At 45.5% G+C, this 24,552-nt stretch overlaps 1 long non-coding RNA gene across 1 annotated transcript in view; it reads left to right on the top strand.

Annotated features, from left to right (window-relative positions):
• The window catches only part of LOC144270146 (uncharacterized), a 39,210-nt gene extending 16,953 nt beyond the window's left edge, over positions 1-22,257 (top strand). Inside the window, exon 3 of the long non-coding RNA XR_013347113.1 lies at positions 16,728-22,257. This is a non-coding gene — a long non-coding RNA (uncharacterized LOC144270146). The remainder of the gene's footprint in view (positions 1-16,727) is intronic.
• Positions 22,258-24,552: the final 2,295 nt, after the last annotated feature.

Below are 24,552 nucleotides of genomic sequence, written 5' to 3'. Positions count from 1 at the left end.
TTTTGTCCTGTCAGCTCACTGTAGCTCTCAGACAACAGAGTTATTTATTCTCTGGGCTAAACCCAGATTCTTTATTCAGTCCTTGCTCAGGCAAAACTCTTAGAGGGGTCAGACTGGGGTGAGGAATGCTTTGAGGGCCTGATTCTGGTTTTCCTTGCAATGTTGTAGATCAGGAACAAATCCAATGTAGTCCAGAGATACACCAATGAAAAAGTGAGATCAGCTAAGGACATCAGACAACCTGTACCAGAGTTTCTGCAGCATAGGATTTTGACTGACTGTATGCTTTCCCTGGCTGCTATGTGCTACTGACGTGGGTTAAAATTATAGATTAAACCTTTCAAGCAGTTCCTGAGCACGGAATATAGTGCCACTCATTTTAATCATCTGTTTCATAAAGAGGACCCAAGATGAAAAATGCAGTGTGATTTCTTTATCAATGTTCTTGATATTTCAGGTAGTTCAGCCTGTCATTTTTATTTATTTATTTAGTGGCTTTATTAAATAGGCACACCGTCCTCTGGGTATGCTTGCAAAACATAAACTTAAATGGAACTGACATAATGTCAAGCTGAGAACACCCCTCTGGAGAACCCACCTTCCCAACCTCCCCCAACACAAAACATGTGTGCCTAACAGCATCCCCAGAAAGTCAATATGTCAAGGCAGCGGGGAACACAAATTTCAGAGTTAGGGGCCTTTGTATGGAAAACACTCTGCCGCCAAACATACAAAGCTAGAGAGCGTCTGATCAATCCTCTGGGCTGATCTGACTGCTGGCCCAGAGCACAAATGGGGGGCGGGCGATTTCTACAGCAGCCAAGAGACAAATTACTTTGAGCTTCTTGGATTAAAACAAATGTGGAATTGCACCTAAACATGCCTGGAAGCTAATACAGTCTGTGGAGCACAGGTGTAATGTAGTCCAGATAGGAACCAGATAGCTCTGTGTAAAAAAATGGGGATCAAAAATAATTGCCCAATATGGATGTAACTTTTTCAAGGGCCAGATCCTCATCTGGTATAAACTGGCATAGCTCTGTTGACTTCAGTGACCTGCTGAGTGTCTGACTCTTACTTTAAAAACAAATAAAAGTTGATAGAAGTATGCCACTTTGCACAAGATGAGGATCTGTCCCTTAGTGTTCAGGGGAGAATTAGGTTCCTTCAGGAGATCCTTTCTGCCTGTTGCTGATGTCGAAGAAATCCCCCCTAGTCCTAACTCTTCAATGACCTTGAGGAAGTCCAGGAGTCACCACAGAGACAAGTGACTTTAACAGACTTTGCCACCTGCAGTCTTGAGTTATACCTTCTGTCATAAATATAAAGGGAAGGGTAAACACCTTTAAAATCCCTCCTGGCCAGAGGAAAAACCCTTTTACCTGTAAAGGGTTAAGAAGCTAGGATAACCTTGCTGGCACCTGACCAAAATGACCAATGAGGAGACAAGATACTTTCAAAGCTGGAGGGGGGGAGAAACAAAGGTTCTCTCTGTCTGTGTGATGCTTTTGCCGGGAACAGAACAGGAATGGAGGCTTAGAACTTAGTAAGTAATCTAGCTAGATATGCGTTAGATTCTGATTTCTTTAAATGGCTGATAAAATAAGCTGTGCTGAATGGAATGTATATTCCTGCTTTTGTGTCTTTTTGTAACTTAAGGTTTTGCCTAGAGGGATTCTCTATGTTCTGAATCTGATTACCCTGTAAGGTTTTTACCATCCTGATTTTACAGAGGTGATCCTTTTACTTTTTCTTCAATTAAAATTCTTCTTTTAAGAACCTGATTGCTTTTTCATTGTTCTGAAGATCCAAGGGTTTGGGTCTGTATTCACTTATGCAATTTGGTGAGTATTTTTATCAAGCCTTCCCCAGGAAAGGGGGTGTAGGGTTTGGGGAGGATTTGGGGGGGAAAAGACGTTTCCAAGCGGGCTCTTTCCCTATTATATATTTGTTAGATGCTTGGTGGTGGCAGCAATAAAGTCCAAGGGCAAAAGGTAAAATAGTTTGTACCTTGGGGAACTTTTAACCTAAGCTGGTAAAAATAAGCTTAGGGGGTTTTCATGCAGGTCCCCCCATCTGTACCCTAGAGTTCAGAGTGGGGAAGGAACCTTGACACCCTCACTCGCTAATGTTCAGTCACTTCCTGATTCTGAATCTGGTCCTGTCTCCCTTTCTATCTGGACTGCCACAATATGCCCTGAAGGTGATGATACTTCAGCCAATATCTCATACAGGTGGTTCCTCAGAGATGTACACTCGAAATTTCCATAACTGTTGGATGATTAGGATAATTAGACTAATGCTCCCTGGATTACTCCTGCTCCAAGGATTGATGTTCACCTGCAAGCCCATACGTATGGTTTTGCAGACATATCCAATTCTAGTGCTGTGGCAATCTTCATGCACAGTCATACTGGCCAGTGGCACAATTAAAAAAAAAAAATCTCCCAGTAATTTTTGAAAATAGCCCACCTGACACATAACAGCTCAGAGCAAACTGTTTTGAGGAACCCACTTGCAATGTCAACAGCTCAGATGAGCAATGCTAAATGGCTGGCCCGGCCCATAACATTTCTTTCTTGCCATATTCCTCTTCAGTTTTCCCTCATTGCAGAACAGTTTTAAATTACATATCCTCTCTCCCAGCTGTCTTGTACGACTGCGGTGTCTTGCTCATCTAAGCGGTGAACTACAAACAGATGTTGTGCATGAAACAGGAACCACTGCAGTTGACATGTATTATCACATGCCAGACAGTGGGGCAAAATGACAGAGCCTGAGATGAGGAGGAAATCGTGTATGACATGTCCTTCATTTCAATGAGTAGCATGTCACTTCTGGCCTAACTTTTCATCTGCTCCATCAAATGTTATCTGACAGGTCATACATCTGACTGCTCGGTCCTGGTTATTTATTTATTTATATATATATATATATATATATATATATATATATATATATATATATATATATAGTATAATGAGAGACACAATGGCTAGGCATTAGGGAGAGCAGGATCCCAGCAGTGAACCCTGAAACATACTCTGAATTATGTACCAGGTTTTCAGGACATTTGCATTATGGTGGTCTGACATTTCTTATGAGTGTGGTCCAAGACCACCAGTGAGCATACTTTTGAAGGGAGATTGCCAATGGCCAATTTATTTTTTCCTATCAATCATGGGTATGCCTCCAGTAATGCTGTTTACAGCTCCCCAGACTAAAAACATTGTTCCAAGTGGTAATATGTCAAAGGAGTATAGGAGACCCAAGTTAAAATGTGAGAATCAATGTGTCTAATGAAGATGCTGAGATGGCCCATCTAAGGGGTGAAGCAATACAGAATTTTGAAACCCCACCTTTAGCTAGGTCAAAATTTCCCAAACTATGGTGCTTGGACCACTGGTGGTGCATGGAGAGCTGCCTGGTTATATGCTACTGGCTTTCCTTGTTTCCAGGTGAGAGATTAGAACAGAGGAGCATGATAATACCTGGCTGTTATAGAGTACTTTTCTTCAGTAAATCTCAACCCACTCCAGTTTTTTAATGTATCTATCCGCACAGGTAGAAAAGTATTATCCCCATTTTTACAGAAGCACAGAGAGATTTAGGCCCTGTCTATACCAATGTATAGTGAATGTCTGGTGAAGGCGCTCTAGGCCGCCGGGAGAGAGCTCTCCCATTGGCATAATAAAACTACCTCTGCGAAGGGCAGAAGCTAGCACTTATGTCGGCACAACTTATGTCGCTCAGGGTGGAAGATTCACACCCTACTCCTGGGGGAATTCTGCGCCACTGCGCATGTGCAGAATTTATGTCTCCTGCAGATTTCTTTGCTTCCCCACAGAAAAATAACTTTCTGATGGAGAAGCAAAGGGAAGCCACAAAAGCAGTCATGAGACTGTCGCCAGCAGTATTGGGTCCCCAGAGCAGCCGGCAGAGAGGTAAATCACTGTGGGGCATGAGGCAGGACTAGGGATGACCTGGCTGCTGGCTCCTACCGTGTGCCCCGCTCAGCTACTAGTCCCAGCTGGTCTGGGGAGTACGTGACTTCCTCTTCCCCTGCACAGAATCTGGGGCCTTATCAGACCCACCCCCAGATTTCTTCCCCGAATGTAGGAAGCTCTGCAAACTCTTCCCTGCCCCCCTTGTGTTTCCTGCACCCATCACTCCTCAGCTGCAGAGGGAGGGATCACTGTACAGGGAGCTGCTCCCCCATCTTTCCAACCCCCATGCATCCAGACCTCCAAACACACCCAACCCCACCCCCCCGATGATCCCCACTCCCCCTGCACCTGGACCACCCCAACAAGCCACCCGCACCTGGATTTCCATCCTACCAAGCCCCAACCAGCTGCATCTGGACCCCCCCATTAAGCTCCCCACATCCACACACCCCTGCCAAGCTCTATCCCTCCCACACCCTGACCCCTCCCTGCTGGGCCCCAACCACCTTCACCTTGACCACCCTGCAGAGTCCCATTGCCATTGCACCCAGAACCCCCCCAACAGGCCCTGGGCATCAAGAGCCCCCCCGGCCCTGGATCCCCTATTGAGCCGCCCACACCCAGATTGCCCAACATAGAATCCTCTCAACCCACACCTAGATCCCCCCATGCTTAGCCCCTCCACATTTGGATCCTGCCTTGCTGAGCCTACCTGCCCACACCTGGTGCACCTGGCACTGAGGGGCAGGGCCCCGGGGTGTTTCTGGGAAAGGCCTGGTCCTTGAGTTGTGTCAGGGTTGGGTGCACCTCACCGCTGAATCTGTCCAGGGGCAGAACTGCACAATGATCTCCCACCTCAATGCAGCCAGTGACCTGTGCTCCCCAATGCCATGCTGGAGCCCCCCCATTTATTTGACAAATAAAATTTGCAGAATTTAAAAATATTGTGCACAGAATTTTTATATTTTTGGAGCAGAATTTTTAAATTTTTCGTGCAGAATGTCCTCAGGAGTAACACCCGTGAGCGACATAATTTATGCCGACATAAGCCATAGCGTAGATATAGCCTAAGTAACCTGCCCACGGTCACAAAGGAAGCCTTTGGGGGTCAAGATATTTGAACCCAGGACTCTGAAGTCCTAAGCTAAGGCCCTAACTTCTGAACCATCCTTCTTCTCCGAAGAAGCAAGGAAGTAAAGAGGAAATGGAGAAAGTATGAGTTCTTTTTTACAAAAAGAACAAAACAGTGATCACACTGAGGCCTGGTCTACACCTAAAATTTACATTGACCTAACTTTACAGCGGTCAGGGCTGTGAAAAAGTTAGGAATTCTTCTGTTGTCTAGCGAGTGTCTACACTGCCGTGATGCGACAACAGAGCTGCAGCACTGCAGCTGTGGCGCTTGTAGTGTAGACATAACCTGATCCATCTGTATTTTAGAATTGTTCCTGTTGGGGCAATTTAGCTGCACGTGACTCATGCAGAAACCATATTGCAAAAGCTGTGGGTAATGCTCAAACCCAGCACAGAGATCCTGCTGACCTCATTATTATTGTATTAGTGTAGCATGGCCCAGCACCCCATCATGTGATGTTATTTGCCTGAGTAGGACCCTTAATTGGGTTCTAGTAATCAGATAAGTTAGCAAACAGAATTTGTCCCAGTCATTCTACCCCAGCCTTCTGTGTATATCTAATCTAGGCCATGATCCAGCAAAGCACTTAAACATGTCCTTAACTTTAAATTGTCGCACTGGAGCCAATGGGCCTATTCATGTAAAGTTAAGCATTGTGCTTTTTTGGATCCAGGCCCTCTTGACTAAAAGGTTTTGTCAAACAGTCTGCTTACTTACTTCTAACACTTCAACCCACGATTTAGGGAAGTACATGATTTCAATTCCATAAGAATGAATATCTTTGCCAAGAGAAGATTACAAAATCCCCGCCCACCTCATCTCAGCTTATCTTTTGGATCAGCTCAGGCAACAGATAAATGGCCTATAACAGTCAGAGAGGAGGCTGGGGGAAGGAGGCCTCCTGGCAGCGTAATGCCTAAAATCATTTGTATTCGGGTAGTAACATTTTCCCGAAAGCTTTTAATTCTCAGGTATTCCCAAAGCATATGCAGTGGGGTGCCTGCAGCAGATTTACAGAGCTAGCAGGGATTATTGTTGGCAATGCTGGTAACATACCTGCAGGCAGGAGTTCAGGATGCATGGAAGAATATTTGTTCCCATGCTCCAACCCAGGTTTTATTCTTGATACTCAACTGCTCGGAGCCTGATCCAACAGAAGGTAAGCCTGGCCCCTGAGGCCGTGCCAGTCCCACAGAGTTATGGATACTGGCTGTACAGCAAATCAGCCTGTCCAGAATAAAAGCTGACCTGCTCTGCAGAGCCAAAAAACTCCTTTGCTATGCACAGAAGATGAACGACCTTCCTATCTCCCATGCTCTGCTATTCTATATCCCACACCTGACCCCAGGTGTTGCAAGTGTGGCTACAGCCTTATAACTGAAATAGTAACATCTTTAATGCCCCACTCCCCAAATTGTGTCCCCAGATAGAAAGGAGGACTTGTACCAGCCAGCTTATCGGCCATCTAATGCTCCCCAGGGGTGTTCAGGGTTTTCCAGCACCTCACAACCCCTTGTCTTGAGCGTGAAGCAGTCTTCCCACATGCCGGCTGTAGCTCAGCATCCTGAAACAAGCGGCCGCTGGCCACAAACAGCCACTGACTTCCAGGTCTCTGCAGACCTTGCCCTTTCTTGTGCAGGCTAGTGACAGACACACACCTACCCCCAAACTCCTCTGCTAACATCCCCCTCTGTAGCATCCAGCCCCCGTCACTGGACACTCATAGAAATAACCAGGTAAACTGTCTCAGAAGAGACAGTGTATACACAGGTTGGCTGGCATACCCCAGAATCAGATCTTCATAACAACACAGCTCTGGAATCTACTGATAGTGCAAACAAAAGTAAGTTTATTTATAAAGATTAAGAGACAGTGAGCAAGGATAATAAAACCAATAGGTTACATGTCAAACGTAAGGGATTACATTAGTGTCAGTCTAAACGTAACTTGAACAGGGTAAAATCCCTATCTAAAGCAATTTCTCATGTAAAGCAACCTCCCAGCGTCACTAGCCCACATGGCCAGGATCTAACTTTGATGAATGCAAAAAGCACTGTCCATTTTGCTTCCTCAGTGAAGGATAAGAAAGGAGTCCTTCTTCCTTCCTCTTGTAGTCCAGTAACCCTTTGAAATGGTCCTTTTGATGTAAGCCACCAGATAAGACTCTTCTTCCCCCATTGCTTGTATTCCAGTGTGCTCCCCCACCCTTCCCGATTGGTTTCACATCTCCCCACATTAATCTGCTTTTCCTGTTGACATCACATGCAAATGGAGCTTCCTTTCTGTTGACTTTACAGTGTTTAATGTACAGCATAGACAGGGGAATAGATAAGCTGTTGTCTGGCAGAAGCCCTCTTTCTCCACTCTGTCTTGTTTCAGACTTTAAAACACAATTCCTTGTACAGTGTCAGTACATACTTTTCACAACGATATTCATGACCACTGTGGCATCAGCATTCATCTGATACCTTACAAGGCATGTTTTGGATAGGTAATATGAAAGCAGCGTGTTGGGTGCAGTGAGTTTATCAGGCCTGATAGGACTTGCTGACTCAGAGAAATGAACTCTTTTCCATCTGGCACCAAAGAGCCTCTGGGTCGCACCATCTTAATCTTCGTACACTACGGTTTGTGGAAGCTCCCTCTGGATCACCAAAGCAAAGCGTACTCACTTACCAGGGCTGGGCTTGTTGGGAGCAGCAGGGGGGAAATCTTCTGTCCAGCAGACTCTTGCTGGAGCCCCAGAACCATGCTGCCAGTTTATGACCCCCTTAAATTATTATCTGGCTGGCTGAAGGGCAATGAGGAACCTGATTGTTGTATTAGGTCATGGAGATGAACTGGACATTGAGTAGAGATGTCTCTTTGGAAGCAATGGGACCCCCTTGCTATGCTCAGAAGGAATTTCTAAGGAGTGCATATTACATTTCTCAGACTAAAAGACAGAGATCAATGTTTATATAGCAAACCATACCAAGTTATTGTCTAATATCACTGAAGTTGGTAATTGCATTAGCACACTTGTATTTGTTTGTATATGTGCCTTTAGCAAGGTATTTGATTGGAGGAGAGCACTTCAGTCCACGTACCTGGGTAGCATCCTGTAGAGTTTGTTTGAAATATCAAGAGTCAGCTCATAGATATTAAGGTCAGATGGGACCATTATGGTCATCTAGTCGGACCTCCTGCACAAATCAGGCCACAGAATCTCACCCACCCACTCCTGCAATAAGCCTCTCACCTATGTCTGAGCTATTGAAGACCTCAAATCATGGTTTAAAGATTTCAAGGTGCAGAGAATCCTCCAGCAAGTGACCCATGCCCCAAGCTGCAGAGGAAGGCGAAAAACCCGCAGGACCTCTTCCAATCTGCCCTGGAGGAAAATTCCTTCCCAACCCCAAATATGGCGATTAGCTGAACCCTGAGCATGTGGGCAAGATTCACCAGCCAGATACCCAGGAAAGAATTCTCTGTAGTAATTCAGATCCCACCCCATCTAATATCCCATCACAGGCCATTGGGCCTATTTACCATGAATAGTTAAAGGTCGGTTAATTGCCAAAATCATGTTATGCCATCATACCACCTCCTCCATAAACTTCTGGGTTTAACCTTGAAGCCAGATAGGTCTTTTGCCCCCACTGCCTTCCACTCCTCTGATGGTTAGAAACCTTTGTCTAATTTCAAGTCTAAACTTCCCGATGGCCAATTTATATCCATTTGTTCTTGTGTCCACATTGGTACTGAGCTTAAATAATTCTTCTCCCTCTCCGGTATTTATCCCTCTGATATTTATAGAGAGCAATCATATCTCCCCTCAACCTTCTTTTGGTTAGGCTAAACAAGCCAAGCTCCTTGAGTCTCCTTTCATAAGACAGGTTTTCCATTCCTCGGATCATCCTAGTAGCCCTTCTCTGTACCTGTTCCAGTTTGAATTCATCCTTCTTAAACTTGGGAGACCAGAACTGCACACAGTATTCCAGATGAGATCTCACCAGTGCCTTGTACAACGGTATTAAAACCTCCTTATCTCTACTGGAAATACCTCGCCTGATGCATCCCAAGACTGCATTAGCTTTTTTCACAGCCATATCACATTGGCAGTTCATAGTCATCCTGTGGTCAACCAGTACTCAGAGGTCCTTCTCCTCCTCCATTACTTCTAATTGATGCATCCCCAGCTTATAACTAAAATTCTTGTTATTAATCCCTACATGCATGACCTTACACTTCTCACTATTAAATTTCATCCTATTACTATTACTCCAGTTTACAAGGTCATCCAGATCCTCCTGTATGATATCCTGGTCCTTCTCTAAATTGGCAATTCCTCCCAGCTTTGTATCATCTGCAAACTTTATTAGTACACTCCCACGTTTTGTGCCGAGGTCAGTAATAATAAGATTGGTCCCCAAACAGATCCCTGAGGAACTCCACTGGTAACCTCCCTCCAGTCTGACAGTTCACCTTTCAGTATGACCCGCTGTAGTCTCCCTGTTAACCAATTCCTTATCCACCTTTCAATTTTCATATTGATCCCCAGCTTTTCCAATTTAACTAATAATTCCCCATGTGGCACTGTATCAAATGCCTTACTGAAATCTACGTAAATTAGATCCACTGCATTTCCTTTGTCTAAAAAATCTGTTATTTTCTCAAAGAAGGAGATCAGGTTGGTTTGGCACGACCTACCTTTTGTAAAACCATGTTGTATTTTGTCCCATTTACCATTGACCTCAATATCCTTAACTACTTTCTCCTTCAAAAATTTTTCCAAGACCATGCATACTACAGATGTCAAACTAACAGGCCTGTAGTTCCCCGGATCACTTTTTTTTTTTCCTTTCTTCAAAATAGGAACTATGTTAGCAATTCTCCAGTCATACAGTACAACCCCTGAGTTTACAGATTCATTAAAAATTCTTGCTAATGGGCTTGCAATTTCATGTGCCAATTCCTTTAATATTCTTGGATGAAGATTATCTTGGCCCCCCGATTTAGTCCCATTAAGCTGTTCAAGTTTTGCTTCTACCTCAGATATGGTAATATCTACTTCCATATCCTCATTCCCATTTGTCATGCTACCATTATCCCTAAGATCCTCATTAGCCTTATTAAAGACTGAGGCAAAGTATTTGTTTAGATATTGGGCCTAGATTATCCTTAACCTCCACTCCATCCTAAATGTTTAGCGGTCCTGCTTCTTTCTTTGTTTTCTTCTTATTTATATGGCTACAGAACCTTTTACTATTGGTTTTAACTCCCTTTGCAAGGTCCAACTCTACTTGACTTTTAGCCTCTCTCACTTTATCCGTACATGTTCTGACCTCAATAACATAGCTTTCCTTGCTAATCCCTCCCATCTTCCACTCCCTGTGTGCTTTCTGCTTTTTCTTAATCACCTCTCTGAGATGCTTGCTCATCCAGCTTGGTCTACAACTCCTGCCTATGAATTTTTTCCCCTTTCTTAGGATGCAGGCTTCCGATAGCTTCTGCAGCTTTGACTTGAAGTAATCCCAGGCCTCCTCGGCCTTTAGAGCCATAAGTTCTTCAGTCCAATCCACTTCCCTAACTAATTTCCTTAATTTTTGAAAGTCAGCCCTTTTGAAATCAAAAACCCTAGTCAGATTTATTTTTGTTTATCCTTCCGTTCAGTTTGAACTGAATTAGCTCATAATCACCTGAGCCAAGGGTGTCCCCTACAACCAATTCTTCTATGAGGTCCTCACTACTCACCAAAACCAAATCTAAAATGGCATCCCCTCTAGTCGGTTCAGCAATTATGTGATGAAGGAATCCATCAGCTATCGCATCTAGGAAAATCTGAGCCCTATTATTATTATTAGCACTTGTCCTCCAGTCTGTACCTGGGAAGTTAAAGTCTCCCATGATCATGCAGTTTCCATTAGTATTTACTTCATTAAAAACATTAAAGAGGGCTCGATCCATATCCAAATTAGATCCCGGCGGTCCACACCCCAAGCACTATCACAGGGGAGGCTCTCATAGTTTTCTTCCCCAATGTGATTTTTGCCCAGACGTACTCTGTCTTGTCCATTCCATCGCTTCTTATTTCTTTCCATCTACCTCATCATTGATATACAGTGCTACTCCACCACCTTTACGTTTATTTCTGTCTTTCCTAAAGAGCACATACCCTTCAATAGCTGTTGTCCAGTCATGACTAGTATTCCACCATGTTTCTGTTAGCCCTATGATGTCTGGTTTCACTTCCTGTACCAGTAGCTCTAGTTCCTCCATTTTGTTACCTAGGCTCCTCGCATTCGTGTACAAACATCTTAATTTTTGCTGTTTGGCCTCGCTCACATTCTTTACCCGATTAGGCACGGTCATTCTACAGCCAGTATGACCTATTAGACTGGAATCCACACTGCCCTTCCTCCTTATATACATTCTCCTACCCGTGGATGTATCCTTTCTTACTTTGTTTTCTTCCCTCTCAATGCTAAAATCCGGCATGGAGATTACCTGGACATCTCCCAACCATCTCCCCCAAATTCCTAGTTTAAAGCTCTCTTAATCAGTTGTGCCAACCTCCATCCTAGAAGTCTATTTCCTTCCCTACTCAGATGAAGTCCATCCCGAGAGAACTGTCCTCTGTCCATGAATGCCTCCCAATGGCCATACATCCCAAAGCCCTCCTTATAGCACCACTGCCGAAGCCATCTGTTGATAGTCATAATCTTGTCAAACCTTTGTTGCCCTTCTCTAGGAACAGGCAGAATCTCACTGAAGATCACCTGAGCCTCGATTTCCTTAAGCTTCTTCCCCAGCCTGGCATAGTGTCCTTTGATATGTTCCAGCGAGAATCTACCAGTATCGTTTGTTCCCATCTGAACGACAATCAGTGGATTTTTTCCCTCTCCCTTTAGGATCCTTTTCAACCTCAGGTCCACATCCCATATCTTAGCACCTGGAAGACAGCACACCCTTCTATTCTCTGGGTCAGCTCTGGTTACAGGCCTGTCTATCCTTCTCAGAAAGGAGTCCCCGATCACGTAGATCTGCCTTTTCCTGGTGACGGTGCGATTCTCTGGTCTATCCCCTGTTCCCTCTGGCTGCAAGTTCTTTCCATTCCTATTCTCCCTTGTAATCCTCTTCAACCCATCCTGTATCCTCCTGGGGCTCATATTTGGTGTAGTCTCCATTGACTCTTCCCCTTTTCCTATAGGGCTAGCCGCTCTTCTCTTCTTCCTTGCCCTTCCACCTTCAGTGACCACCTGCTGAGCCCCTTCTTCATTTTCCAACTCTGCAAACCTGTTCTTGAGCTCTATTTCTCCTTCACTAGCCCGTTGTTTCCTCTGCCTGTTTCTCTTAATCACATACTTCCACTGTCCATTTTCTTCACCCAGCAATCTCCCCTCAGAATTCTTCAGTCCTGCTTCCATCTGCAAGTCTGAGCTTTTCCCTTCAGCTGCCTCATGTCTTTGCTCCATAATCCACTCAAACCCCCTTCTAAACTCAACCAGACTTTCCACCTGCATCTCCAATCCTCAGATCTTTTCTTCCATCAGCTCTATCAGGCGGCATTTCATGCAGACAAAACTCTTACCAGGTACCCCCTCCAGAATCATGTACATACCGCAGCTTCCACATCCAGTCATCTTCATTGTGTCTTCCGCTACATGGGTCACTCCCACTGCTGCCTCTGTATCTGTCACAGCCTTCCCACCTAAATCCTGCTAATCTGGGAAACACAAACCCCACCCAAACACCAGCACCCACAGCAAAAAACAAGCACTACAAGACAAACTCCCCTGTTTAAGGCTCTGTTTGCTAGCTCCTGTGCCACGGCCTGACTGGCTGGCTCCCTTTATAGGGCCCCTAGTCAGAGAAGCCCCACCCCCTAATCAGGGCTCAGCTTCTCTCCCAGCACAAAGCCCCTGCAAGCCTCTACACCTACAAATACCAAACCAAACACAAATACTTTCTCCTCCAACAGAGCTCCCACTCAAATGCCCCTGTTTACAGCTCTGTTTGCTGGCTCCTATGTTGCTGCCTGACTGGCTGGCTAAAGAAAAAGGATAAGAAGTATCTGAAGACTCAGCAGTATCAGCCTGCAGTTCAAAGGGAATGGGAAACAGCCGTGAGCAGAAGGAAGAGAGGGGTGCTGTATTTAGCCACACGATGGCTCAATGCTAGGGCTTTGGTTGCAAAGCAAACTGGCAGATAACCTGATTACAGCTGCCCAGTTCATCAGCCAGTAAGGACGTGTGCTATCACTGGAGAACAGATTAGGTGAATCTTGGTAACTTGTCCAGAAAGCCAGTAAGACCCTCCTACTGACTTCTTTGGAACTATTCACATGCCTAAGGTTAAGTATATACTTCAATGCCTTTTTGGATGATGGCCTAAATGCGGCTGAATTTCTAGGTGAGAGACCTAGCTGCAAAGGATATAGCCTATCATCTCTGTTCATCGGCCCTTTAGAGAAATAAATCTGGAACTGGGAAACAGAGCACTGAGCCAGAAGCTGAACATAGAAACGGAACTCTCTATGATGGAGGACTTGGGGATAATTATAATACTTTGTGCTTCTATAAAACCTTCCATCCAGGGAGCTCATAGTACTTATAAGCATGAATAAATCAGTATTAGCAATGGGTATTATTTCTATTTTACAGAGTGGAGACTGAGCCAGACAGAAGTTGTAACTTGCTCAGTGCCAAGAGTAAAATCTAGATTTACTAATGCCCATGTTTCTACTTCCATGTGTCCTCCAGAAGGAAAGATGAACTTGTGATGAAACTGTGGATAATGATCCTCTGCTGTGTCTTTTGTTAATTATACAACAAAGCTATGAAGTAACCGCTATGTCCTCTGAATGAGTCAATACCTGATTGGCATCAAGCTCTCTGATTACTAGAGACTGACATTCTGGTGTCATGTTCTCTCTGCATCACACCTCCCCCTAGTTGTGGCCTGCTGAAAGACTTAAGCCCCCTTTCCCCCTCCCCCCAAAAATTAATAAACTAACAATAGTACCAGAAGTTTTCAAATCCCATGGGGGCAGGGGGGATTTATTTTCAAAACTAAAATTGTCTGATGCCCTCAAGCTTCCTGAGTCATTATTTTTGATATCAACCCTTAATAGCAGAAAAGGGAGGTGGATCAGGGTGGATGGGGATCTAAACTGAGGGACACTCCTGTGTATGTTCATGGTATACGCACAGAGACTAGATTAAAAACATCTAATGCTGTTGCTGGCAGGTTGCCACGTAACACGACTTTTATTATTAGACCCTCCAGAGGATAACACAAAATACAATAACCAGAAACTGAGAGAGACAAAGCAGTCTGCTCCCTAAAGCAAAAAGGCACAATTCATTCCACCCTGTTCCAGGCTGGTTCATTCCAGACTGACTCTCATAGGATGCTTTCCCCCAGAATAACCCTAGCCTGCAAGCAGGAACAGGAAACCCCCTTACAATTAAAGTGGCAGCCTACAAATTCCAGCACAATTTTCCAATATGCCACAACTCTCACAAAGGAAAACCAGTTGGGAGGTTTTTGTATGAGGGGATCAGCTAGCTCGTTACAGAGCTAGGAGTGTGGATTTTTGTACTGCATGCCATAATCCTGTTGTAACTGTGTAGAGAATGCTTTCATTACACTGTACAAAGTGAGTTTTAGTATTTGATGCTATGTTGTGCTAATGCTGTCCATTGAGCAGCTTACTGGATGAATAGGTCAGTGTACTGGAAGCATGACAATGTATCTGTCCTGAAACCCCACAAGTGGAGTCAACATTCTAAGGAGGACTTTCCAAACGAGGGCTGTTTGTCTGTGAATTATGTCTAAAATGTGTGCCACTGAAGTATCACGGAAACACAAATGTTGCCTTTAAGATGTGATAGCCTAAAGAAGCTGGTGGTAAATACAACAAGGAGCATGGGAGAGAAGAACCATTTGCCAACTGAAAATGGCATAAAGGGGGTAGCAGCCAGCATTAGATCATCATGGGTCACCCTTACTGCAGTGAAATCTACCGGCTATCCACATCGGTCACAGTTGATAGACTGTATTAAAAAACAAAATTGGCTTGAGGTGTTGTGTAATGGGTTTTTTTCCCAGTTAAAATAATTTTGAACAGCTGTGGCGTAGTTGTCGAACCACTATATAAGCAACAGATTAGAAATTACCTGTGCACAGAAATATTTCTGTTAGTTGGGAGACTACTAATTCAGTGAGAGAAACTCTGTCAAAGATGTACAATCTGTTTCCTTTGCTGTCTTGACTTAGTGACATATATTGAGCGGCCTTAAAAACTGATGTTTGATTGTATTGTGCAAAAACTAAAGCTTCTGGACTGTGTAATAAAGGCGTGACTTCCAGAGTGCTGGAAGGAGTCTTAGTTTTATTTCCTCATCCCCATCGTGTGACATGAGGCAGAGTTACAAAAGCTCCATAACCTTTGTCATACAACTGGCTTTGGCTACTGTGACATCTTCCTTTTATGTTGTTGGGTTTTTTTTTAAAGCCGATTTAAATACAAGATGATACCAGCTGGAAATAAAAAGCACAAACCAATGTAGCCAATTAGTAAAGCTCACGGGCCTTCTGATCACGCAACTGCTGCTTGGTCAGAAAATAGTTCCTTCTTCGGTGTCTTCAGCTTCTGATTTGCATCTGCTACCTGAAATCTGTGTTTGCTTCTCCTTGTGTTTTCCATTCTCAGTGGCTGGGTGGGCATGTTCTACATCTCACAGTCCGCAGAGGTCAGAGAACCAGCGTTCTGCTTGCCTCAGTAGCCACTGTAGCTACCATTACAGAATGGGTATAAATGTTATATGCAGCAAGGAATGCTATGGGAGTCTAATGATATTGACTAAGAACAGCCATTAGACTACTATTAGTTCTGTAAGGAAACCCTGCAGCAATTAGCTGGTATCTTCAATAGAAACATAACCATTAGCCCAACTAAATTCCTGGGGGATATCTAATGTATACTGGCACTGGCTTTCCTTTTCTCAATTTCCATGGCAATTCCTATAATGTTTCAGTTAGTGCCAACTGTGATCATGTATATGCATGGGCTGTTTCATCAAACCTGTTAGTATTTCAGCTTTTGCAAAAAAAAAAAAAAAAAAGCTGAATTCAGTTCTAAACACAGTTGAGTCACAAGAGTGTTTTTAATATTCAGTGAAAGCTTTTTACTCATTTGCAAATGTCTATTTCCCTGCTCTCAATTCTCACACTTCTATGGTATGGTAGCAGAACAAAATAAAAACAACCCCTCCGCACAGACACACACAAACACCATTGTTATTATGTGCTGTATAATAAATACAAATCTTAGATTGTGGTGTGTATCGCTCATAACTGCTCTTTTAATTTCTGTCCCATTTGCACTGTAAAGTTTAAAGACAAGAAGCAGAAGAGGACCAGAGTACAACAGCAGAGACCAAAAGGGATAAAATGGGTATGGGAGAAACAGGCTGACAATCACCTCATTTCTGACATCTCCTAAATGAGAAATACCAATGCCTGAGATTCTTTGAGGTCTGAGAACTTTTTCATCAGCAGTGATTGGAAAGTCTTTTCTTTTTATAAGTCCTTAATGGATTTCAGGGAAGAGTGGGTCGGAGCTAACTCCCTTTTTATCTTGTTTGTTTTTGTGACAGGGTGGACTAGGTCCGGAGGCCTCCTGCTGGAAAAGAGCAGAGGAGAAGTCCTCCAGGCTGCCTAAGTAAATCCATCAGTAACATGATGATCTAGTATCTGGCTTCTCTGTTCCAGGACAGACGGTCCTTCAGTATCTGGTGATTGGTGAGAGTTAGCTAACTGGGTGTCTTGGCTTGGCTGAGAATATGCTGGCTTTTAATGGATTCTCCTGTTGGTCTGGTGGATTTTAGGAGGCCTTATTTGTTTTCCCTGCTGTCGCATTACCCTGTCCCCATCTCATTTTTTACACCCTGCCCTTCCTCTCTTGCACCTGACAGCTCAATCAACGGCCTTGGGGAAAGAGGGCAATTTTCTACTTCCTTCTCTGTGGGATGGAGAAGGCTAGGGAGCAGGAGAATTCCCAGGATGGTTCATGCTTCAGTGCCACAGCCCACGCACCTGTGTGAAGCATAGCAGTGGGGCAGGCTGTGGACCATCCAATGGAAGGTCATTCCCAAAGCAAAGACCTAGATTAGGACCTTGACAAATTTCAGAGTAGCAGTCGTGTTAGTCTGTATTCACAAAAAGAAAAGGAGGACTTGTGGTACCTTAGAGACTAACAAATTTGTTTGAGCATGAGCTTTCGTGAGCTACAGCTCACTTCATCGGATGCGTTCAGTGGAAAATACAGTGGGGAGATTTATATACATAGAGAACACGAAACAATGGGTGTTACCATACACACTGTAACCAGAGTGATCACTTAAGGTGGAGCTATTACCAGCAGGAGAGCGGGTGTGGGGGGGAGCCTTTTGTAGTGATAATCAAGGTGGGCCATTTCCAGCAGTTGACAAGAACGTCCGAGGAACAGTGGGGGGTTGGGGGGGATAAACATGGGGAAATAGTTTTACTTTGTGTAATGACTCATCCACTCCCAGTCTCTAGTCAAGCCTCAGTTAATTGTACCCAGTTTGCAAATTAATTCCAATTCAGCAGTCTCTCATTGGAGTCTGTTTTTGAAGTTTTTTTGTTGAAGTATTGCCACTTTTAGGTCTGTAATCGAGTGACCAGAGAGATTGAAGTGTTCTCTGACTGGTTTTTGAATGTTATAATTCTTGACAAAGATTCTCTACCTCTCCATGCTGGCTGCTTTGTGCTATCAGTTTCTTATCACTACCTTTTTCACACAACTCCTCACTTCTACTGTTTTATGCTGAGCAAAACTCTGGGACAATTTTAGTTTTGCAGAACCTCAGTAGCTGGGGGGCAGAGAGAGAATTGTCAAGGTTCCTTCCCCACTCTGAACGCTAGGGTACAGATGTGGGGACCTGCATGAAAACCTCCTGAGCTTTCTTTTACCAGCTTAGGTTAAAACTTCCCCAAGGTACAAACTATTCTACCCTTGGACTTCCACTGCCACCACCAAACTTTATCTGGGTTCCTGAAAAAACATAGTTTGGAAACGTCTTTCCCCCCAAAAATCCTCCCAACCCTTTCACCCCACTTTCTGGGAAGGTTTGGTAAAAATCCTCACCAATTTGCATAGGTGACCACAGACCCAAACCCTTGGATCTTAGAACAATGAAAAAGCATTCAGTTCCCTTACAAGAAGACTTTTAATAGAAGTAAAAAGGAATCACCTCTGTAAAATCAGGATGGTAGATACCTTACAGGGTAATTAGATTCAAAACATAGAGAATCCCTCTAGGCAAAACCTTAAGTTACAAAAAAGACACACAGACAGGAATATTCATTCTATTCAGCACAGCTATTTTCTCAGCCATTTAAAGAAATCATAATCTAACACATACCTAGCTAGATTACTTACTAAGTTCTAAGACTGCATTCCTGTTCTATCCCTGGCAAAAGCATCATACAGATGGACACAGACCCTTTGTTTTTCTCCCTCCTCCCAGCTTTTGAAAGTATCTTGTCTCCTCATTGGTCATTTTGGTCAGGTGCCAGCGTGGTTACCTTTAGCTTCTTAACCCTTTACAGGTGAGAGGATTTTTCCTCTGTCCAGGAGGGATTTTAAAGGGGTTTACCCTTCCGTTTATATTTATGACAAGAATGTTTTGCAAAACATTGTAGTAATAGTGACTTTATCCAAAGAACTCAAAGGGTGAAATCCTGGCACCATGTGAAGTCAATAGGAATTTTTCTTTACAAAAAATGAACTCCATCTCACTGTACCTGCCTGAGGTAGAAATTCATCTCCCATTTTACAGATGAGAAAGCTACAGCACACAAAGGCTCAGTGAATTACCACAGGTCACATAGTAAAGCAGTGGTCAGATCAGGACTACAACACTGGCATCCAGTTCCACTCTTCTCTGTCCACCAGGTGACCCTCCCTGCCTAAATTCAGCAGAGGCTTGACCTATATTTATTTCAGCAGTTCTAAAATTGTGGGCTGGGACCCAAAAGTGGGTTGCAACCCAATTTTAATGGGGTTGCCAGGACTGGCTTAGACTTACTGGGGCCCAGGGCTGAAGCCTGAGCCACACCATCCAGGGCCAAAGCCTGAGGGCTTCAGCCCTGGACAACAGGGCTCAAGTTACAGGCCTCCTGCCTGTGGCTGAAGTCCTTCGGCTTCAGCTTTGGCCCCTGCCCAGAGCGGTGGAGCTTGGGCTTTACCCACCCTGCCCCGAGGCAGCAGGGCTCAGGTGGGACCCTGCTGGGGTCATGTCGTAATTTTTGTTGTCAGAAGGGGGTCATGGTGCAATGAAGTTTGAGAACTGCTGGTCCATTTATAATTAGAGTTTTGTGTTTCAATGTATGACACCACACTAAAGCAAAAAAATAGCAAAATTTGTTTTAAGTTGGGGGAGGGGGGGATGCTGGAAGTGATGTTTTGCTGTGTGTCATTGGAATGCCACCAGGCTCCTGCTAGTTTGTGCCAGGAAGATATCGTAGCATTCCCATTAAAACACACTGCTTTGATATCCTTCCTGCCAGCACTCCGGGGAAGCCCTGGAGCCTGGCAGTTATCATTCATTATGATGGTTTCGTGCCTCTCTTTGGAAAGCAGCATCTTAAAAAAAATCACATGATTTCCTACCACCCAACCCTTCTTGTTTTTACTTGCCAAAATGATTGTCATATTGTGACCAAGACTTACAAAGGCTCCCTGAAGGCAGGACCTGACACAGCCACAGCAATTTGATTGTGGGTCAGCTGCCAAATTTTGTGCTGGAGATGGTTTTTTAACCCTGTTTTAATAAAAATTGCGAGGAGCATTTTTTAAACACACTTGAAAACACGGTTTGTTTGTGCCAAAGACTATACATGAACAACTATGCTTTATTGATATTGGTTTTCCTTAATGTTCCAATTAGCTGAAAACACTGTAGCTTAGTGTTAAAAATAACTGAGCGAGAAATCAACATTGAAATCTGCTACATAAAAAACTAGGAGAGCCAGTTATAATTGAATACCTACACCCTGGTCAACGGCTTATGGAAGCTTATGCTAGGAGCTGTAAGAAGTAGAGCTGAGGATTCAGCAGGTGGCTCTCTCCTCTCTCTGACCTTAGTCCTGCAGCACTAACCTCAAAAGGACTGCTCCTGGGTATAAAGTTAAACACATGCAGAAGTGTCTGCAGGATCAAACCTAGGTCAGTGTTGAATCAGTTCCCTAAGTTAGTAAGCCAGATTACTCCCTACATGGCAGTATTTATAAGATTCCTCTGCATTGTCTAACTCCAGAGAAAGAATCGGCAAATGGCAACACTTGCGCAACATCGAAGTCCATGTTCCGTTACCATTTGAGTCATCAACAAAGCTCCCATTGACTTCAGTGGGACAAGGCTAGTCCGCCTGTCAGTTTAAATCTCTGCTGATTCCTGGAAGCCTTGCCCATAACAAGATGTATTTGTGACAGATGGGCTCTGTCCTACAACATCCTGGACAAACCTTATGGAATTAAGATCAACTTCATTCAGTTGAGTTAAACCTCATTGAGTTAGGTTTGATACTGAGTTAGATGACATGAACCATGGGAAGCCTCCCAGGACTGGGCTCAAGGCCCGAGAGCAAGGAATGCAGTAGATAGAAATTGGTAAATAAGAATGTTAAACAAAGCCAGTGTATTCCTTTTATCTGTTGGAGAATGTAATGCGCGGGGGGAGAGAAAGAATAAAGGAGAGGGTGGAAAGCTGACAAGAGCAGTCCGTTGGCAGACCAGCCTGTTTGCTTGCTTAAAGCTTTGTGCTGTCTTGTATTTGAACCACAACAACTGGTGCCCAACGTGGGGCCCTCAGCACTCACCTCACCCGGCAAGGGTTTCAGACGCGTCACTCATCCTCTTCGCGGATCCCGGTGAGTATTTTTCATTGTGGTAAGTATGGGAAGCTCCCTCTCTGCTTTGCAAGTGCAACACCACAGTGAGCTACAGTATTTGCTGCGTAAGGCTCAGCATGACTGCCCCACTCGAGAACTCACTCTCCTGCTACAGGAGGTGAGTGCCCAATGCCCTGGTACCCTGAAGCTGGAACCCTTAAGCTAGCGGACGGGGAGCGGTTGGGCCAGACATTGCACAAAGAGCCTCGGGTGCCCGTGCAGGCTTTACATGCCTGGCACCTCTGCCGCGACGCGATACAGCGTGTCGCCTCGGACAGGCCCTCCCTCGTGGGGCTGGTGCTCTCGCCACTCCCGTCCGCTCCTGCAGCCGTCCCCCCTCCTGGTGATGCGACACAGCGTGTCGCCTCGGAAAGGCCCTCTCCCGCGCCAACAGAGGGGCTGCCGATCCCGCCACCCCCGTCCGCTCCTGCAACCATCCCTCCCCCTGCTTCACCCCCAGTGCCTCTATTACCACCGCCTCCCTTGCCTTCCCCACCGGAACCGGTGTGTGATCACCGTCCCCCCCGTGGGGCCCCATGCTCCAGGGCCCCCTGGGGGGTCGTCCGCGTCTGCTCAGGGGCTTTCGCTGGTGCAACAAATGGTTCACGCAGCGAAGACTCGCTCAGATATTACAGCAGAGGAGCTGGCTGATCTGGTCTCAGTTTGTCCAGTGACCTGGCAGGATGATGGCCAGGGCAACCAGGTTGCAAACTGGGTCAGTTTGCCTTAGTCGGTGATCAGAGAGGTAAAGAAAGCGATTCGCGAGTTCGGCCTCACTAGCACATATGTACGTGGTCTCATTGAAGGGCTAAGTACTGGGTACACCCTGGTCCCTGAAGACTGGAAGGCGCTGTTGCGCATGATGGTGACGCCCAGTCAGTATGTTATTTGGCTTAGTGAGTATCGGCAGATGGCGGAACGCCAAGCCCAGGTATATAGAGAGCAAGGTATCATTTATGAGCACTTGGCAGGGGAGGGCCGGTTTGCTACCGTTCAGATGCAGTCTCAACTCCCTCAGGCCGTCTTCCCCATTATTTCTGCCTGCGCCCAGCATGCTTTCCGGAAGGTCCCGGATTCAGGCAAGCCTACCAAAAGCTTTGCCAGTATCCGTCAGGGTGCATCAGAGTCCTTTATGGATTTTACCAACAGATTGCAGGAGGCTATCCTCCGACAGGTGGATAATCCTGCAGCAGCTCAGGAGATCCTGTTAAAAATGCGAATGAGGATTGCCGCCGTGCTCTCCAGGCGGCACAAGCCGCTGGCATTCTAGGGCTGTTGGACATGCTGCGGGCGTGCCAAAACATCGGCACACAAGCACATAAAGCTGGGGTTCTGGCTGCTGCCATGCGGAAAAGCGGGAAGGAGGGGAAGCATTGTTACCGCTGTGGTAAGGAGGGTCACTTTCAGTGGGAGAGCCGCTCATCGACGGCACCCATCCTCCCCTCAAAGAAGTGCCTCAAGTGTCGAAAGGGCTATCACTGGGCTAATCAGTGTCGTAGCGGGTCGGGAAACCGCATGACGGGTCTCCCCAGAACCCAGGGTCAAACGGGGGTGTTTCCCACTCAGACAACTGTCCCTCTGCCTTAAAATCTGTAGACTCCATGAGGGCGGCGACTGCCGGAAGTGCAGGGCTTGATTTGATTATGCAGGAGGACGCTGATTTTCAGTTGCCGGGGGAGGTTTGCGCCATACCGACACAGGTGACGGGACCTCTCCCTGCCAGTTTTGTGGGTCTGGTTCTCCCTCGCTCACACGCTGGGAAACAGGGTTTTTTTGTCATCCCAGGGGTCATTGACGCCGATTTGATGATTTAACTGGGAATTTGATGATTTAACTGGGAATTGGTCCTGCTTCGAGCAGGGGGTTGGACTAGATGACCTTCAGGGGTCCCTTCCAACCCTGATATTCTATGATTCTATGATTACACCGGCGTTATTAAGGTTCAGGTGTGGACCCATCTTCCGCAGTCGCTCCCGCGTGGACAGTCAATTGCGCAATTGATTTTAGTCCCCTATCAGGTGCCAGCCGCAGAGGATCGAGCCCGGGGCTGGAACGGCTTTGGATTGACGCTGTCTCAGTTGCCGTTTCACAACACGTCCTCTCCACTTGTTGCTCTAACAATGTCGGTCCACCCCTCGAAACCTCAGTTAACACTTCTCTTAAATAATGTTCCTTTTACAGGGCTGGTGGACACTGGAGCTGACCTTACGGTGATTCGTGATCCGGAGTGGCCGGTCAGTTGGCCAACAGTTCCTTCTAAAGAGTTGTGGAGAATCGGGGGTAGCAAACCCGGGCGCCAAAGTTTGTCTTGGGTCACGGTCTCTAAACCAGGAGGCAGTGCCCTTGCTACAATCCGCCCTTTTGTACTCCCTGTCCACCTCAATATTTGGGGCCGTGACTTACTTGTAAAGCTGGACACCACCCTCGATATTAATATATAATGGCCCAAAATCCTCCCTCGCCCACCTTGCCATCCGCATTACCGTTGGTATGGCAAGCCTTAGAGCCCGTATGGATTGACCAGTGGCCCCTCCCCCTAGAAAAGCTGAAAGCTCTTCATTCACTTGTACAACAACATTTGCATGCACAGCACTTGGAGAGCTTCACTAGTCCTTGGAACTAGCTGCTGTTATTTTGGCCTTTCAACTTTTTGCTGATTGTCCCTTTAATTTGATCGTGGACACGCATTATGTTTATCAGGTAATTGATCATTTACCCCTTGCCCTCATCACCCCTCAGGTCGATGCGGACCTTCTTCGCCTGTTTTTGTCCTTACACTATTTCCTCACCACTCGTAATTTCCCTTATTTTGTTGCTCATATTCGCAGTCATACCCCTCTGCCTGGGCTACTCACTGAAGGCAATGCGCGCACTGATCATGCGTTACGTGGTCAGGTAAATTCCCTTTTTTCTGACCCCATTGAAAGCCATGCCTTTTTTCATCAGTCTGCCTCTGTTTTGGCCCGACAGTTTTACATTCCTGCTGATCATGCACGTTCTATTGTTCGTTCCTGCCCCCACTGTGCCGCTGCTGCCCCTACCTTTTCTTATGCCGTTAACCCCAGAGGTACCGCAGCGAATCAGCTGTGGCAAATGGATGTCACTCACGTGCCACAATTCCGCCCCTATTCATTTTTACATGTTTCCATTGATACCTATTCAGGATTCCTCTGGGTGACCCTACAGCGTGGGGAAGCCACTCCCAAAGTTAGTCACCATTTGCTATCCTGTTTTGCTGTTATGGGTCGCCAGAGCCAGATAAAAATGGATAATGCCCCAGCCTATTGCTCCACAGCCCTCTCCAACTTTTGTGCCCAATGGGACGTCCGTCTCAAACACGGGATCCCTTTTAATTCCACAGGCCAAGCTATTGTTGAACGTGCAAATCGCACGCTAAAAACCTTGCTCAACAAATAATTAAAACAAGGGGAGCTGCGTCTCCGAACCTTAGGAGACATTCAGCAACAAATGCATATCCTTTTGTTTACTTTAAATAATTTAACAC

This window comes from Eretmochelys imbricata, chromosome 9, assembly GCF_965152235.1.
Source record: "Eretmochelys imbricata isolate rEreImb1 chromosome 9, rEreImb1.hap1, whole genome shotgun sequence".
NCBI classification, from domain to species: Eukaryota; Metazoa; Chordata; order Testudines; family Cheloniidae; genus Eretmochelys; species Eretmochelys imbricata.
Note: the sequence above shows the minus strand (reverse complement) of the source record. Positions and strands in the feature narration are given on the sequence as shown.